Genomic DNA, 15,615 nt, shown 5'->3' with positions numbered 1-15,615 from the left:
TCACATAAGGAGATTTCTCTACCATAGGGCGGCTCGGCTTCTTTAATTTGCAAAAGGGATTGTAAATCCGAGCCCTCCACTCCCCCATGATCTCTTTCTCCTTCTAATCTGACTGTAAACGGTATTCTCCCTTAGAAAAGCTTTTGACATTTACAGGAATAGCAAATCAAGGTTTGGGAAGCACTGCTGTATTGTTTTGGGCTGAATATTATGTTAGCTGTTGGCTTGTGGTAGTTCTTACAGGGTGAAGGAAGCCTCAAGGAAACAGCTCTTGCAAGCAATTTATTCAAATATGCCTCTGTTGGATTGAAGAAGCAGGTCCTTAAATCTGCCTTCCACCGATTTTCTCTCTTCTGCTGTCCCCAGGGATTCCTCTCATTCTCCCACAGGGTCCGAGTGATGCTTTGGGGTGGTGGAAACAAATTCAGTGATTTCTTCTGGAAGTAGCTAAAGTCAGCTGCTCAAGCAACTAGGCAACAGCCCTGATGCCTCTCCATGGGGTGCCACATCAGCTCAGGGGGTCCACGTGCAAATAAAGTAACCGCAAGGGTCCTGAAGGGCATTGCTATATTTTCCATATTAAATACAAAATGGCTCGGTAGTAACAACCCTGGTGTTGCATATATATATTTCTGTTCATACGTGCACTAACTCTGTTCCCCATAACCGCCCTTTTATTGTTCCTTCATGCACAGACTGTGAGCTCATTTGCATTACCTTTTATTTAAGCTGTGCATTATGACATAAGATCAGATAAAGGTTTTTCTCCCCTAGAACACCTCATGTATTCTGCGTTTGAGAATCTTAATTTTAAGACTTAATTCAGCAATTTTATTTGGAATTCATATACTCTTTGTTTTGCTACAGCTGTCTCCATTCCCCCTGCTGGGTGAGAAACCTGTGCTTATTTTTGCTGGAGAGAATGTTTCAGGCACTCAGACACAGCCGTGTTGGTGTGCTTTTGTAAACATAACATAAGTGAAAACTTTCCAGACTTCATACATATATTTAGTAGTTTTTTTTTTTTTCCCTCGATGAGTGATCTGCAAACCCAAAATCAGTAGTCACCAATTTTACTTTTTCATTTGAAATTATTGCTCATGCCAGGCAAGTGGGAAAGCAGCCTCTTCCCGGGCTGCATGAGAATTCCTCAGTTTTTAGATTCTGAAAAATGACCATGTCTGCTAGATCACAGTAGGTCAATTCCACTAAAAAGCAATTGATGAGGTAGAGCACTGGGAAGGAACTCCTGAAAAAGCACTCTGTTCAGCTCGTTTCTCAGTAAAAAGAATTCCAGTCTGCCTAATTTTAAATTAAGTTTTTAAATGATTTTTATGGTTTTAATAAATTGAACATAAACTCTCATATCAGTTTTTCTAAATCCTTAAGGTCTATTTCAATTGTTATTCAAAAACCAACAAAACTCTGTATTTGAATTATCTTACTGAAGAATATATTCCACTCCCAGGATTTATGCAGTTGTACAAAACTCTTTGGGGTGGGTGGGGGGGGGTCCATGTTATGAATGAGATCTCAGCATAATTTGCAAGCCCTATGACATTACATAACCAGTAGAACAGAAGAGCTGGAGATGAATATTTTCATTTGTGTATTCATTCATTTATGCATCAATGTATTCTTTCATTCTAAATAATCTAGCTTTGTGTCTAAGAATTTGCAGTGGGTCTGGTACAATGGGGAAGGATAATGTGAGTGTAAAAATATCAAGATTCCAGTTTAACTGGGCATGGTTTTGGAACTCCAGATGCCAAATTACTGATACATTCAGTGATTTTTCTAATCGAGAAACCATTTTCCTAGTGTGGTCCCTGGACAATTGTGTGGCACGCATTCACCTCACTGTAGGACACTTACCTACCTGCTGACTCTTGGCCCGACCACGTGACTCGTCCCGGCCACTGACTAGGAGCAGACACAGAGCAGGGACAGGAGACGTGTGCGCGGTGGTCTGAGACTCTCTCTGCCATCTGCCTGGGAAGCCACGGGCCCCAGAAAGAGAAATACCTGGAGCCTGACCTGGCCCAGGAGCCGGCGCGAGGCAGAGCCTGCCAGGCAGCCCCAGACCACGGGCAAAGGGTGGACATGATTGTCGTAGCCACAGAATAACTAGTGCCCTGACGTCAGGACACTGGCCAAGGTCGTGAAGGCTGCTGTCAGGAGATGGAAACAGATACAAACAGTGATACTAATTTAAGCTAACGTTCGTGGGGGGCTGCCTGTGTTCCAGACACTTGTTCCAAGCTGACTTGAACCTCAAACAGCCGTATGGAGAAATGCAGCTATTTCCATCCCAATGTTAGTGAGGCCAAACCAAAGAGAGTGTGAGGTGCCCAGGGTCACACACCATGCCGGGACCGGAGCCAGCACGCTTCAGATTGCTGATCCAGACTTTGCAGCTGCTAGAATATGGTGTGCGTCGTCACCTTATCTGCCAGGAATGACAGTCACGAGCGGAGGGGCCCTGGGTTCTATGGCTGCTTGCATTAAGGGCAGAGTGCCAAGGTTTATGTGGCACACACACACAACGTTGACAGGCAGTGTATATTACCCATGATTTGTGTGTGAATTTGCAAGACATCCCGTAACTGAATGCATCTGTGGGTGAGTGTCCATCCCATGTGAAATGTTTATTTATCTAAGATGAACTATTATTTATGTGAATGGCTACACAAGTATTCCTGGTTTCTAGAAAGAACACAAATGCCGCTAAGTCAAGGTACGGCTCGTTTTGCCTCAGAGCTACATACAAATATCCAAAATACTATGAGCAATTGAGACGATAGGCTGCAAACTTAAAAACCATGATTTCGGCCTCAGTTTCAAGGACACTGTCATGCTTGAATCCTGGGCATGGTTCCCTGCTCTTACTTCCCCCTGACTTGGGGCCACAGCCCCAGCAATCCACCTCCCTCACCTCATGTTTCTCAACTTCTCTCGGAACTGCACTGCAGACCAAGTCCTCTCTCTGAAATGCCGCTGTGTTATTTGTTATACTTGGGATCCAGCGTGAATTAAAACCATCCCTGGAAGGTTGTGCATCGAACCAGGAAGGAATGAATAACGTCCATCAGACATCCCTATATTTTATGTCAAGGCTCTGCCATGTCGTCCGGAGGAAAATCCATTTAATGAACACGGGCCTCGGAAGCGAGGTGAGTGACAGAGGGGTGCCGGGCTCCTGTCCAGGACGCAGGGCTTCCTGCCGTTGGGCACAGTGGGGAAAACGTGGCAGGTGTAGAGGGCTGGGTGGGCCAGACAGGACCCACGCTCGGCTCCGCTCCTCACCGCGTACTGACAAAGCATGGCCTTGGTGAGCCCCAAGCTACAGTTTCCCCTGCTCCACACAGAGTTGCTTCCAAATTTCCCTCTCCCTGCTTTCTGATCCCCGCAGACATGCTGTGTTGAGCTCTCCCAGAAAGGAGGAGGCTCACCATGCCTCAAAGACACACACTTCGGGGTTTCAGGGACCAGGCCCTCGGCCCTCCTTCCACTTGGGCTCCATTAGTTGCAACCCCCCGTCCTTTTTAATTTTTAATTACCATTGTCTATTCACCTTTGTTTTACCCGTGACATCTTCAATTTAAACAGGATCCAAGAGGTTGATGTGGACAGTTTTCTTTTTAGCTTAAGTGACTGCAGCTCGTTGGGTTGTTAATTATGCAGGGAGGTTTGCATGGCTGAGGCTGGTGATTTGAATATGTTCTGATGTCAGGCCTGTGTCTGGGTGGCGGAGCTTGTAAAAGGATTATGATGATGTATATATGGTTCGTGGCTAAGTGGGCTAATGAAAGGGCCTCATTTAATCAAACACAATTAATTAAATTAACTTATGATATTAACCCATCTCTCCGTGCATGTATAATTTATATTAATTGATTTACTGCATTCAAATTGACCAATCAGATGGGTTGCTGACAGCCTGAGGAAGAAGGAGGTGTCATTAGCATTACTTTGATGCAAACCATAATTGATGGGTCAGTGTGTTTTAGGGATGTAGCAAAAGCTTTGCTAATTGTCATAAGAAGTTGAAATTGATTGTGTCTGCATTAGTACATAAATTTAAATTGATTAATGTTTTGTTCTAAAATTAATGTCCATTCTGGGTGGGTGATACAATGCCTTATTTATTGGATTCATTAATGCAGTCTAAAGAAAAAATAGTGTTGAAGTTTGCTAACTGAGAGGAGGTGGTTGACAAGAGTCCAGTGGAGCCATATCGTGGGATGAGAGCCTCCCCGCGCCCGCCTGCTCTTCAGACACATTTGCGCACAAAAGCCGCTAGTGAGACCATCCAGGTCTGGCATTTAATTAAAGCTCTTTTATAGAAAATTACGATAAAAAGCACCCTAAATGCGGTGAACAGTGTGGGTGCCAGGAGGGGGGAGTGAAGGCATTTTCTAGAAACATGATCACTTCTCAGCTGAGGCTTAGATGTTAAACGTCATCACAATTTATACCAACCTCCTCTACAAAAAAAAGAAAATGCTCTCAAACTTGCTTGAATTGCAATTTATACTTTACAGCCAATTGACAGAGATCATGAAATCTAAAATCACAGGCGCTTTATTAGAACATACAATTTAAGCCTAAGCTGCATTTTTCATAGATGCTCTTACATGGTGATTTTTATTCTGAAGATTCTCCAGTTAATGTGATTTGGAACCTATGTGGGTTTACGTTTTAAAACCCGGAATTTAATTGGGTGGATTTTCCGAAACTGGCCTCTGCCATTTTAAAGAATAGTTGCTAAGATCACTTAACATTAATAATAAGACCTGGAGTTCGGTTATTACTAAACACACAAATCCATTGAGAAGGAGGGAGAGCAGGGGATGTACTGGGAAGTCCGCTTAATTCATTTATCTCCTTGCTTTCTTACCCAGGAAAGCTTAACATCTGCTTCTTATAAACTGATTTAAATAGAAAATGTGTAATGCATCCTTTTACCAAATGGTTCTTTTTTTTTTTTTTTATTGATGGAATAAAGGAGTTTGGCTCTTCTGTTTTTTACTACAGTGCATTCATGCTCTTAGAAATGGAAGTTCTCTGTTTTCACAAGGAAACATTTTGAACCTCACACACCAGGGAGAAGATTAGAGATCCCTCTTGCCTGCCTTATTGAAGTACGCAAAGTATCATTTATAGACAGCTTCTTGAGTCTGAAACAGTTGAATTATATTCAAATATCACTCCATGTGGTGGCACTATCGAGTAACAAACAATAATAGGTTCTCTGAAAGTAACTTCCTAACTTTGGTTATGGGAGTAATGGATGCAGAGTGCTAGTTTTCTCTTGTCAGATTTTAAGGACCACCCTTCGAAACTAAGTCATATTACTCCAAGACACCCATGATGGGCTCTGTCATCGCTTCAATCCGCTTGGGCCGTGTGGGGAAATGAGGTTCTTATTACTTGTTTAAATTATGTTTAGTGCTGTTGCTTTATATATCCGAGATTTATATATGCCTCGTATATGCTACACGCGTAAAATATATTTGTATACGTGTCAGCTTATTAAACAACCAGCAAAATCTAGCATGAATTTGAATATGGCCACGTTCTGAGTTTTTCTTCAAAACGGAAATGAGAAACACTTCATTGCTTATTCCATTGGAAAAATTACAAATAAAATCTCTATCTTTTAAAAAAGTCGTTTCTTTCAGACACACAATATAGGGAAAGAGCTCTTTTCCCTGATACTAGATTATTTGTGATGGTTGGGGGGGGGGGGGGGGGGGGGGGGGGGTCTTCTTGAGGCTTGGCGGGGGGTGTGTGGGGGGGTGCAATGTCAACACCGTCTAATGCTTTAGCAGCACAGCCCCCCAGACGGCGGCGGTTTTTACACTGTGAATGTTTATAGCATAATCACTGAAAAATTTGGCTATTTTTTAGAATTGCTGTGTGGTTGCTGCTTTTGATGTTACCTTAAAGCACATAAGGAGAAAAACTGACTGCAGAATATTCTTGCATATTGGCAATGGCAGAATTCAAATGAATGTCTTGGGACTCATGGTCTTAAATTTAAATATTTTCTGGAATTTCTTAAGGTTGGGACGGTAACAAAGATAGTGATTTAGAATAATATTGTCTTAATTTAGCAGTTTTGTGAATGGGTCACAGATGTTCTAAGAGAAAATTAACATTGTTTTGTTAAAAAAAAAAAAAACAAACCCTTAGCTCTGTGCAGAATGTGGTGGCAGTTGGAATAATTATTTTGCTAATCAGGTAGTGGTTTGTCCTGAGGCAGAGCAGGGCTCCCCCCCAGACTCTCCTTGCCGGGCAGTGGCCCTGTGGCTGGGAGAGACTGGGACCGAGAGGCAGCAAGCAGGCTTCCCCACCGGCTCAGTGCCCGTGCTGCCGGGAGTGGGGAGCCCAGTGCCTGAGGCAGAGGCTCCGCGTCAGGCACACTGCGCTCATTTCCTCTGTGGGTGCTGGCTCTCATTAGGCCTTGCCATTCATCCTGGCGTCCCGGCCGGCGTCCGGGGCTTCTCTCCGGCCCTGGCCAGAGCAGCTCTACCAGCGGTAGGTGTCACTGCAGACAGCGAGACAGGCAAGCAACTTCCAGAGCCCAGGAGGAAGCATGGTCATCAAAGAGCGGCGAAGGAGAATGGGAATATTTTTTAACATGGCTTGACTTGTGAGTTACTACGGGTTGATGATCGAGTGGAAATAGAACCCCTCTTGAAATGCTCTGCTGTGGCTCGAAGCCCGGCGGTGCACTGCGTGGCCTGCCTGAATCCTCGCGGTGCCGGGCTCTGCAGGGCGAGGTCAGCATCGCCGGCCTCGGCCTTCTCTCCTGCTGACGGCTGGGTCTAGCTGTCGAACAGGTGTATCACTTACCAGGACACGGGCTATTATCCCAACACCGTCAAACCAGTTACAGCTTGGGTTGTGCGTCTTTAATGCATCGCCAAGCGCGCCCTACCATCACTTGATCATGCTGCTACCTAAGAACTTTCCAGAAAGAGAGGAACAGCTCTTTGAAAGGATGGATACACCCCTCTTCCTTGCTTATTTTTAGGGACCTGGTGCAAATGTGCAAAAAATGTCTTCCTAGTACACAGGGAGGCCACCAGAGTCGTGACTCATGTCAGTTTTATTGTGGGTGCTTGCGGTTCCTGTGAGATGCCTCAGCCTGAGCCCTGCGCTCTCCATGCTGGACTCCCAGGTGCATGCAGCGCCCACACCCCCAACCTCTGAGTCCGCTTCGTGACCATGCATGCACGCTTTGCCCAGAGACAGTCCATGTCTTCTTGGTTCCTATTCCTCCACGCTCTCCGGGTCTCGGTTTCTAATTCAGCCTCTGAGCTCACACGGCCCGATGTGGCTCCTACTGGGCAGAAGTGCAGAGAAGGGAGTCAGGCCCGGCCTCGGCTGCCAGGAGGCCTTCACCCTTCCAGCTCATCCGTGGAAATGGGACTGCGTTTTGTCAGAGGTTGATTTGCCTGAGATACACCTTCTGTTTATCCAGAAATATTAACAAATGGGTTTATTTTGTCCTCAGTTTGGCAACACTTTGAAGTAACCTGTTCTTGCTCATTAACTAAAACTCTGCATTCTGTTGTGTTTTCTACTACGTCAGAAGCAGAGAAGGTCTGACCCCCATCTGACCTTCGGTGTGAGCTAGTGGGATATCATGCCGGTTCTGCTGGAAAGTTCTCTGCCGTGGTGGCTTCCCAGGCAGAGTGCGAGCAGAGGTGGGTGTCCTGGGATTACTCTGAGGTTGTTTTCAGAGTTTCTTTCCTATTGACTTTTGTACACACACCGGCAATAAACTGAGATAGTTCTGAATAAATCAAAATCCAGAAAGATTTACATAAAGTTAAAAAGTGCATATAAACACGTAAATATGCCCTGCCAGAAAAAATACCTGTGATGCTGGAATCTGTCCTGTGTATTTTACGCTAACATAAATATTTGATGGCTCTGAAAACCTTCATTTTTAATTGAAATGTTACCTCAGGAATGGGGATGCTGATGCTGCCATAGGCATCATAAATGACACAGATTCCATGTTTAATTCCATGTTTGATTCAGAATACTCTGACATGGGAACAGAAATTTAAATTTTGAATTTCACATTCTGACGTTGCATCAAAACTGAAAACTCACAGCGATTTCCGAGCTGCCCGTATTTATTACCACTGAGACTGTCGGCCCGGATGTACCATGTGCACAAAGGGGCCAGGTGTAAGCACTTGCTTACCCACTTGTCTAGCGGGAAGATCTTTATTTCTCAGCTATGAAGACTGATCCGTGAGGTTAGTTCAATGTAGGGAAGAGATTTACTTCCATGTGTTGATAATAACGTGATGATTAATTCATGTGGCTTCCGTGGAGGAAGAATTGGTTTTAAGTGGACCTTCCAGTTCTTTTCTCATCAGTTTAGCCCTGTAATATTCACAACTCTGGAGTTTCAATATAGTTTTAAGTATTTCTCATATTTCTAGAAATTGATTTTTTGAATCGTGTGTAACAAAATAAGCTAATAAGAAGCCCGATGGATTTTGAAAATGTGTACATAGCAAGGCAGTGATGCCTCTGTCTTTGGAGACAAGGTCTTGGGGGGCCACTCCCTTCCGAGAACCTTTGTGTGGCATTTCCTCCCCAGTCTGTGCAGAAGAGGCCAGGCTGAGATCCAACACTGACATAACAAAAGTTCTGTAAGAAGTTTAAAAAATAATATTTGATTTTATACATGCCGATGAGTTGATAAAGCTAAACATGCCCTGTGCTATTAAAAACTCAAACCTGAAGCAAACCAGCAGAAAAGGCCTTCACTTTGTAGTGGCATTTTTTATGCCTCCTGCAAAAAAAAAAAAAAAAAATATGTACTGTAATTTGTTGGGGGTAAAACCAGCGATACAGTTTGGAAAATTGTAACGAGTAATGTTGCCACTTTCTACTCTAAGGATGCATCATGCATTTTGGTTGCTCTTTCTCTGTTTGATGCTATAACATTCACAAATACTGGGAATAATGCCCATGGTCCCAATGCCCATGGCCATGCCGTTCCCATGCATGACTGTGTAACATGAGTACCCACAGATTCCAGGCGCATGGCGTCGGCTCAGGGTCTTTGCTGGGGCGGGGTATGGAATATATCTCCTGGCACTGAACCCCTGCAGCTATCTTCATGAAATGCCATCCCTGCATCTCCAAAATTATTGCACTTTGTGCTCTCCTGTACTGATTTCATGAAGAGATCTCTCTATATTGGACCATGTTATTTCCTTTAGGAATCTCATGCTAAGTGTTCATGTTTTCAGCTGTTAAAGCCGTGTTTCCAGGACACGCAGATGAGCAAGGGCGGGTGCTTCAGCGACTCAGTGCTGGAACGCTGGTACAAAGGGCAGACCATTCCAGGGCATGCTGTAGGCAGGAAAATGTCCGGAGCACGCTTCCACTGATAATGAAACTGGAAACCCACACATCAAAATAATCACAAAAGCATAAATCTGTATTATTCTAATATAAAAATATTAACCTTTAAAAGTCAGGTCTGAACTCCACAAATTCGCATTGGGAGTAAATGTGTATTTCTGAGTCTTTTGGAAAAAAAAGACAGCATTGGAATTTCCCCCAACTCATCAATATTTAGACATATGCAGGGAACAAAATAACATTTCTTAAACTAATACTTGGTTAGTGTAATACCCAGTGAGGCTTGTATTTATTTCCGAGTATTGTGGCTAGTGAGCAAAGAAAGAGCTATGTCCCAAGTGTAAAAATTGGTTTTCTGTATAAATTGGCCCCAAAGGGAAATTTTCCAGATCGGTTTCTTGTTACTGGACATGATCCAGTCACAATCATATTTGTTCCATTGTCATGTTACTTTAGCAGGGTGAGTTCAGTAAAGGGAACAGGTGCTCCCTTGTATCGATCAGGGATCATGGCAAAGAGGTCTTATTAGATGTGGGAGGCCACCAGGAAGGCGTGAGGAATGAAGAGTGTGCGCAGCAGGTTATTGATGGGGGCAATAACCGAGCTGTGGGGCGGCGCCGGAGCCGAGCGGGCCGCCTGCACATCACCACATGTCCGCGCGGGAAGAGACAACATGAAGAAGCATGGCGTGCGGCTCCTCACCTGGCAGAGTTATTAAGTTCATTGAAGGAAGATGAACGGCTCCAATATGTTAAACACTGGAGGCGGTTAACAGAGAGCTGCTGTCAGGGGGAGCGCCATTGTGTGGGGAGCTCGGGCCGCCTTTCTTCATTTTGTCCTTTTGGAAACTTGACTGTGGTTTCACTCCAGCAACCCCTCTGCATGCCTGCTCTCGGCACAGGCTTCGGCAAAGCCGAGAAATGCGGCCTCCCTGCAGGAACCTGCTGCCCCTCCAGTTTCTGGAAGGTGCAGATGACCCGTGAGGCAACCAAGAGCCAGCTCCGTGCTTCAGTCTGGCATGGAGCGTCAACGCTGAGCCAGCTTCACGCAGGTCAGAATACACAGCTTTATGTCACCCTAGCAGAGTTAATTTGGCAGCCACAAAAGTTAAGAAAAAATAATTCTACATTTTGCTGGAGTACAGAGAGCTCTAAATTAAGAGACAGACAACTCTCAATATACATTTTCCTTCAGGGTTCAACTTCCTTTCTCTGCAGAAAGGTCATGGCATGAGTCAATGTTTTTAATCCTACTACGGCGGAATGACATTCTAGGGGATGTTTGCAAATGTATCTACCACGCTGCCCCCTTCGGATCAGTACTTGAGTCCGGTCCGCCACCCTTGGCACGCATGTTGGGTGGGAGCGCAGCACAAAGATGGGCAGAAACAGAAGTCCAGAGGAGTCACTGGGATGGGCGTGCTGGTGCCCGCACGCGGGTCGGGATCATCCGTCGTGTCAGGTCCGAGGTCCCTCCTGTACGGAGAACAGCTCAGCGTTCCTATTTCCTTCCGCCACTGGCCCAGTGCCGAGAGAGCTGGTTCCCTCCACGGCTCGCAGTTCCTCAAAATACGCTCTCTCCACAGCAGCCTGTCTGTGTTCTGCCTTCTTCCAGACGGGCTTTTGGACTCATTCCGCAGTCTCTTTACATCCCGTGGGCTGTGTCTTCCCCACGTGGGCTGTGTCTTCCCCATGTGTGTGTTTTGACCAAGTTGGACAAAGCAGTAATCTAATTCACAATAGTATTTGCTGTTTGTTTCATTTCCTTAAACAAAGTATCCAAAATTTGAAAAACTGCATGAAAGTGGTGAAGCCACTGGGAGGGGCACCGGGGCCCTATGTGGAGGAGATTCCTGACTTCTGCTCACTGCCACTAAGGTGGAGCTAGTCTAAGGAGTAAGCTCCGTGCTGGCCACGGCCCCACGGGAATAAACCAATTTAACGCCATTTTCTGTCCTAACAAAAATAAAACATGTCCCTGCTCAGTGAACCTGAGAGCAGCAACTATTTAAACATGTTTATCGCCCACATTACTTAACGGCCATACAGACGGGGCCTTCGACGGGGCGCCACAGAGCAGCATGGAATGCTCTAATTAAGGCTGCCTCCAAGAGAGCAGGTGGGTGAGTCACCTCCATTAGGCACAGCAGTAAGCAGGTGGCCCCGCAGATTGGGCGCGGGCAAGGCGTGCAGGCGCCCTGTGGCCCAGGGAAAGGCTCACAGACCGGCTCCCTCAGATGACAGGGCTCTTTCAAGCCCCAGTGGGGACAGCAAGCCGACGGTGAAGCTAAGCAGGGATTTTGTTTGAATGAGGTATTGCTTCTGTAACAGTAGATGCCCTCCATGGTAGGTGGATGGTGACCACTGGGAGATCGGCTGTCCTCTCATTGATCCGATGTGCTAACCTAGTTCTTCATGAGCTGTGCACTCTGCCTAGATGCAAACCGACCCCCAGGGACCCCAGTCTGGGTGGCCTTCATCAATGGGAAACAGAAGTGCCGAGTAAGAGTTAGTACTCAGCTCCTTGCAGACATTTGCCAATTCTGAAGACACGTATTTCTTTTCAACTCTAAAAAAATGAGTTGACTTGAACTACCTCGTGCTGAGATGTGTCCTTTTCTATTTTCCTGCTCTGTACACATGAGGGCACCTCCCATATCAGTAGTTCTAACACCCCTGGATCCCCCCAGCACGTGATCCCTCGCTGAGACCACAGAAACGCCGTGTTACACGGTGTTTGTCTTCCCGTGCTCGAACAGGAGGCTCTGGTCAACTGCCTTGCATATTCCACCACTGGAAACTTTAGAGAAAAGGAGAGTAGGAGGGCAAAGAGAGATTTAAAGGGAAAACAGAAAACCCTAATGTTTACAGCGGTTAAAACAGGCCAACCCCAAGAGAGAGAATCGGCCACGTGGGCATTTGGTGACCCAGCAGGCGAGCTGTGGGGGAGCCTCCCTGCCTTGGTGGGGCGTCCGCCTCGCTCCATGTGCGGTTGGCAGCCCTGGCCTGGGGCTGAGCAGCGCTGCGAGAGGCCACGTGGTTGTCCCGGCCGACGGCTGTGCCAGGAGCTTGGCTCCCACGGGAGTCTTGAGGGCAGCTCCCAGCTAGAGATGTTCTTGTTTATCTGAGTGGAGTTTTCCTCATGGACTGCATAAAATAATGTGCCCTTGTGCCCTAGTAAGTTCCGTTTCCATGGTTTTAATCCACACATAGGCTGGGGACTGAACCGTGTGCAGTAGATGAAGTGACTTTCAACTGTGACGAGCAGCTTTCTCCAGAAGCCAGGACCCTGCCTCTGACGCCCGCTCACCCCGATGTCCACAGACGGCGCTAGCAAGCGACTTCGCCCAGAGCGCACTCACCGAGGCTGCCAGGAAAATTTAGGGTTTGCGACTTTGTCCCCGTAAGAAGTTTAGAGCTAAGTTAAACATTGTAAATAAAGCTGGAAAGTAGTAGTCCGAGGGGTCTCATTTTACTGGGTGGGATCTGGAGAGTGCATTTTATTTGATGTGTGTTTATGAAGGGCCACCATGGCGGCACACGGTACTTGGTTCCTGGCCTTGAACAGCTTATGGACATGGGGGAAACAAAGGTTATATCAATTGACCCGAAATTACAGCACATTTTATTGATAACTTATAGCCAAAGTCAGCCGCTCAGATCAGGATACCTTAATATCTTTATTTAAATATCCTAAATTTAGTGAAGATTTATCTCCATGTTGCTTTCTTCATTTTAATAATGGATCCATCTGAGAAACCAATAAAACCTACGGATTCTTCCAGAAGTGGGCATGAGCTGCACACACAGCAGAGCACTGGGCGGACGGGGCACACGGGTCACGTCTCCGTGGTTGTTCTGTGCACATGCGCAGACCACCCCACCCCACACAGAAAGTGCTTTCAGAGTGTCATAACATGGTCGGGATGCAGGAAGATACGTCCCGGAGACAACAGGGTTTTTGTTGATGCCCTTTCTGATCCCGGTCTGTCACCCTGCCCGCATTCCCTCCGGCGACGTGTGCACTCTGCTGGCCCAGGTGCCCGAGCGCGGACCCGCAAGCATCCCGCCGCGTCGCTGCCCTGTTCCCAGAACACCTGCCTCCAGACACCTGCCTCTTTCTGTGGACAACCCACCCTGCACACCCCGCCCCCACCAGGATGGCCCTTTCTGTCAAGACACTGACAATTTTCATGCTTCCTTTTACTTTTTTTTTTTTTTTTTTGGTGGGGGTGGGATGTTAGACACAGGAGGGGACGTATGGGATACATTGTGTCCACTACAGGGAGCCAGTAAGATACTGAGATCAAGGATGACGGGACTTCTGTCGTAGCCCCGAGGAAGTCCATTTTCACGTACCCTTAGGGATTTTGAAATGTGTCAAGAAATTAGAAATCATTGAGTTCCAAGTTCTGCAGGCGTTGGCAGCATGTACATCCCTGAGTGTTGATTTTGTGCCGTGCTAGGTGCGTGGGAAGAGTCAAAACTAGGGACTGGTCCGATCTCAGGCCTGAAGGATCGTGCAAGCCACGTTTGCCAGAGGAAAAGGCGTTGCTCAGCCACATGCTGCTCCAGCACTTGGTATTTATGGTTTTTGCTTATTTTTTCCCATTTCTTCCTTTCCTGGGATAAAATACAGAGTTCCTGAGATTAAACCCATCGACGTTTAAGGTAAGTTGTTCCAATACCCGCTGAAGTTAAAAACTCTACTTGTTCTTGAAACACTGGCAGAATGTCCCCCTCTGCCCGGCCCCCACTGCCGGTAGGCCTGCGCTTCGCCCCCACCCCACGGCGGGCGTTCTGCTCCTGGCTGCACCCTCGCTACAGCATGAGGGCTGTGTTTCCTCAGGCTCCCCAAAGTCCTGATCTCCCTGGGGGGCCAGACATGCATGCCCCGTCCTTTCAGAGAGTAGATGCTCAGCTGCCTCCCAAAATGATTTGTAAATAATATTGATAGGTCATAAAAAGAACCTCACGTTACTCTTGTTAATCCTCGATGGGACTGAAGCACAGACTCTGGGTCTTTCTACCCCAGTACTGAGCACACTGAGGCATTCATGCGTTCATTCATTGGCTCATCCGTTCATTCAGGGAACATCCCTTACTACTGAGGCCAAGCCCCCGGGGGAGGTGCTACACGCCCCGCCTCCAGGATTGTGCTTCCTGGGTTCCCGGAGCTTCCAGCAGCTACAACAAAGAAGGGGTCTGATAAATGAACTCATGATGAGGTGTTAATTACTGATAAGTACTTAATGCATTAGTCTTCTGAAGATTTTTGCATTTTAATAGGAGCCATTCCTTAACTGAAAGGAATGAATTTCTAATGGTGTTAAAAATGAAATTTAGGGGGAATGAGGACACTTGTAGCATCATCCAAAAGGCATTTCTAGTGCTTACTCTGTACACATTCAAGACTGGATTTCTAAACTCCATGAACATCTCAATAAAGGTATTATTCATTCTTTCCCCAACACCAACAGTAAGTTGAATCCGGTTTTATGCTACAAAAGACGAGAGGTTTACAGTCTGAAGGGAGGGTGTGAGCAGATATGATTGTAATCAGTTAGCGGGAAGGCGGTTTTACCAATACCATAACCTGGGTGAGCAGAGCATGAGGAAGATACCCCGGGGGGAGAAAGCCCACTGGAGCAGCCCCCGGAGGCGGGCCGCAATGCAGAAGCGCCACATTTCCACCCGTGTGCTGCTGAGCAGGCACGTGCAGAAGGCCGTGGAACCCGCAGAACCCCAGGAGAGAGCCAGAGGGCTGCCCGCATGGCACTCCATTCTTTACAGACTGCGTCTCGTGTAAATAATTCTCGCTCTCTGGTTTAAATCTGTAGGCCCATTTTAAAGATGGGGCCAGGGAAAGCTCCGAGAGGACCTCAGCTATGTTCAGAATGCATGTCCCCGGGTGTGCTGCACGTCATACTGTTGCCCGTGCCCTGGGGAGCCCCGCGAGGGTGTCTCCAGCAAGACCCCTGGCCTTGGGGCCGCCCGCCTTCCACGGCCACCCGGGCCCCTCTCCTGACCTCGTGTGCTGAGCTGTGATTCCCAGAAGAACAAGGCTTCTGCCCCCAGTGGGCCGCCATGAAGCCCCCGCCCGCGGTGCCTTCCTCCCTGGCTCAGCTCGCAGAACTCTCCAAACCAAGTGTCCAAGAGGGAGCCTCCCAGCTCAGCCAGCCCCGCCTTAGATTTGGGTGTTTCTGTTCGA

This window comes from Callorhinus ursinus, unplaced genomic scaffold (genome assembly GCF_003265705.2).
Source record: "Callorhinus ursinus isolate GAN/ISIS: 27379988/994484 unplaced genomic scaffold, GSC_fseal_2.0 scaffold11, whole genome shotgun sequence".
Taxonomy (NCBI): domain Eukaryota; kingdom Metazoa; phylum Chordata; class Mammalia; order Carnivora; family Otariidae; genus Callorhinus; species Callorhinus ursinus.
This window is presented reverse-complemented; position numbering follows the sequence as displayed.